Here is a 3,562-nt window from a genome sequence, read left to right as displayed (position 1 = left end):
CCGGATACTTAATAAAACACACCCTTCCAAGTGCCAGATACAACCAGTGATCGCTCTCTCATAGGGCGACGAGGGGAGGATCGTCGGGTAGGATTATGCTATGCGATGATACTTGGTGAACTTACCATCTACTCTCTTCTACATGCTGCAAGATGGAGGTTGCCAGAAGCATAGTCTTTGATAGGACTCGCTATCCCCCTCTTATTCTGGCATTCTGCAGTTCAGTCCAAATATATTACCCCCTTCATTTGATACATTGCATATGTAGTGTAGCTCCTTGCTTGCGAGTACTTTGGATGAGTACTCACGGTTGCTTTGCTCCCCCTTTTCCCCTTCCTATACCTGTTTGTTGCGACCAGACGATGGAGTCCAGGAGCCAGATGCCACCGTCGACGACGACTCCTACTACACTGGAGGTGCCTACTACTACGTGCAGGCCGCTGACGACGACCAGGAGCAGTTTAGGAGGATCCCAGGAAGGAGGCATGCGCCTCTTTCGATCTGTATCCCAGTTTGTGCTAGCCTTCTTAAGGCAAACTTGTTTAACTTATGTTTGTACTCATATATTGATGCTTCCACTGACTCGTCTATGATCGAGCTCTTGTATTCGAGCGCTTGAGGCCCCTGGCTTGTAATATGATGCTTGTATGACTTTATTTTATGTGTAGAGTTGTGTTGTGATATCTTCCCGTGAGTCCTGGATCTTGATCGTACATTTTTGCGTGTATGATTAGTGTATGGTCAAATCGGGGGCGTCACAAGTTGGTATCAGAGCCGACTGCCTGTAGGAATCCCCGTTCCACACTCCTTGGCCGAAGTCGAGTCTAGACATTGCAAAACTTGTACTAACATGGTTGTGTGTCTTACGGGCCCACGTCGCCATTGGGTGGTATTAGGATCTTTTATTCCTCGTCTATACTCTGGGACTCTGGTATCTCTTCTACTCGGGTTAAATGATTTTGCTAACTCTAAGACTAGGTTCTCGTAACTACTTCCTCCCGGAGAGCCCTCACTCCAGACGATTGCTTGGTCTCTCTATTGTTCTGAGAATCCTTTGAGATACTGCCTTGCAGTTCCTTGCTGCATGAATACCCCCTACGGATAATTTCTCTCACTTACCGAGTATCCGTTCTTCCCCCGTTGTTCATCACAAGATACATTGAGGTACTATCTGATCTTCCGGTAATCCTCTGCTCGCTATTTCTCTACAAATACTTGTCTTCTTGCATTATGGTTGTGTTCCATATGACTAGAAATATTCATTAGTATCCGTTGTCATTATCATTTCGAGCCCCTTGATTCAATATGTTGCAAATGTTCGCTATCCACAATCTGATCCTATAATTCATCCTTCCGACTCAGACGTCATTTTGAACATGAGCTGGTCCTCGACCAATCAAGTTGTCGTTGAGTATACCCCTAAGTCCATTCAACTCATCCATTCTTAATCAGAGCGTTTGCTTCTGATCCCTTGATTTGAAACTCATAATTCTTTTGCATTTGAGCTTTGAATTAGTCAGTGGTTTCTATAATCTGATACCTTTGCATTCTTTTTCCTTCTGATTGTGTACCGATACTCACCTCAGGTTCCTTATGGTCCGCGAGACCAATTTCTTGGTTATTATCCGACAGTCTCCTTCATATCAAATAACCTTGAGAGTTTCTCCCCTAATACATAATGCCTTTGGTAAATTGTGTCTTCTGCCTTTGGCAAGTTATATCATATTCCTTTGTCAATCATGCTTTGCTTTGAGCATGTGTTAATTGATCCTAAATTTCATGGTATATGTTCTACGATGCCCTGATGGGTTGAACCAATGCCTTCCCTAATTTGTGTAAACCCGAAAGATTTCACAGGTCATACTTATCTGGTATTGCATCAGGTAAAACTTTCAACAACTAATGTCATTTTTGAAATACGAGAGGTGAATGGAAGGTTATGCATTGAGGAAGTGGGAGTCGACCTTGAACCTTTGTGTTCATGCCCATGGACCCGATGTAGATCCTATCATGAAAGCTTCTTGTAATAATAACTATTTCCTTGATATAATATCCTTTGGTATCGGTGAATTGATCCTTTGCAATCGTGGTTCCGACCATATGTTCTTCCCTAATCCCATTTCTCGGGCAAGTTTAAGCACTTGTCTTTTGTGGATCAATACATCTGTCCAACCTCTATTATGATCTACCTTCGAGTATTACATCGTGGTATCTAGATAATATCGCAGAACCACATTACTTCTTATGAGTTCTTCTTCAAGTATTATGTCTCACCGATCGAATTTTCCTCAGGTTCTGGGTTGTTAGACACTCAAGGACACCGATAAGTGATCAATTCTGCACTCCGATTCAATAACTCTAAGTAATCTTTGTTGCTTACGAGTTTATTAACCCTTCAAGTCATTCCTAGCCTCATCGGCTATATCATTATCATGCAATTTTCAACTGTGCTACCTGGTCCATCTTCCCGGAGCACAATTTTCGACTATGAGCTAAGCTTACATCGACTTTCCTCGTCATATCGTTTCGCATTAAAAAACAAGCTTGATTCTGAGTTTGTGATGCACCCATGGTTCCAATAACCTTTCGCTTCATCATTCCTTTGACTTGATGTCATCACCGATCGATTACACCTTCATGAAATCTCTCGACAATTGTGTCATGATCATCATCAACATTCCGAGCTCTTCCAGGATATTAATCAAATTCATGATGGGAAATACCATCCTTTACCCTCGATGATTGGTATTAACATCGACAATATTCTTGCATTCCCTCCAACACAAAACTTGTTCTTGTTTTGTGTTATACCTTGAGTCCCTTGATATCCGATTTATGTTATGTTCTACCTTGAAGTATTACTGTCTTTTATGTCAGGCATGTTGTGAGGATTGCTCCACCTCTTAAGAATTCTTGGTGTAGTGATACTTCTAACAAGCACCATTCTTTCTTGATCCCGTATTGCCTAACCAGGAATATCGACAAGTGAACGATGCTGCTTGGACTCTGTAATTCAAGCAACCTGTTGCTTTGAAGTTAATGGTCGATAGTTACATTCTAAGTCTCTTGCTTATTGAATCATCATTCAAACATTGATCGTGCCACCTAGTCCAGATTTCTGGGTGCACCCTTCTATCATTGTTAAATTGTGTATGTTTTCTTCGAGCATACCTCATTATATCATTTGATCTGACAAATATTATTTTCCTTGTTCACATAATTGTGGAAATCTTTTTTTGGAAATCTCAATGAATTGTCGCTGAGTCAATCAGCCACCTCCTCACCTCCTTGATTTAATGATGAACTCTTGTTTCGGAACTCACTTCCATAGTTCAAATTCCCGAGAATCTTACAATGTCATCTCGACAATTTGTGTTGCACTTTCTTCTCAGGCATCCTGAGTCTGAGTTATCCTAACACCAATCAGATCTGAATCTCGGTCAGATATGATGGTTGGAACATATTTCCAAGAGTTATAACATTGGTCATTAAATGACCCGGTAAGGTGGTGTAATGCCTAGTACACCTGTCCGGAGGACCTATTGTCATAGATTCCTTTTCA

The sequence above is a fragment of the Triticum urartu genome, chromosome 3A (assembly GCF_056163025.1).
Source record: "Triticum urartu cultivar PI428250 chromosome 3A, HENAU_Tu73, whole genome shotgun sequence".
Taxonomy (NCBI): domain Eukaryota; kingdom Viridiplantae; phylum Streptophyta; class Magnoliopsida; order Poales; family Poaceae; genus Triticum; species Triticum urartu.
This window is presented reverse-complemented; position numbering follows the sequence as displayed.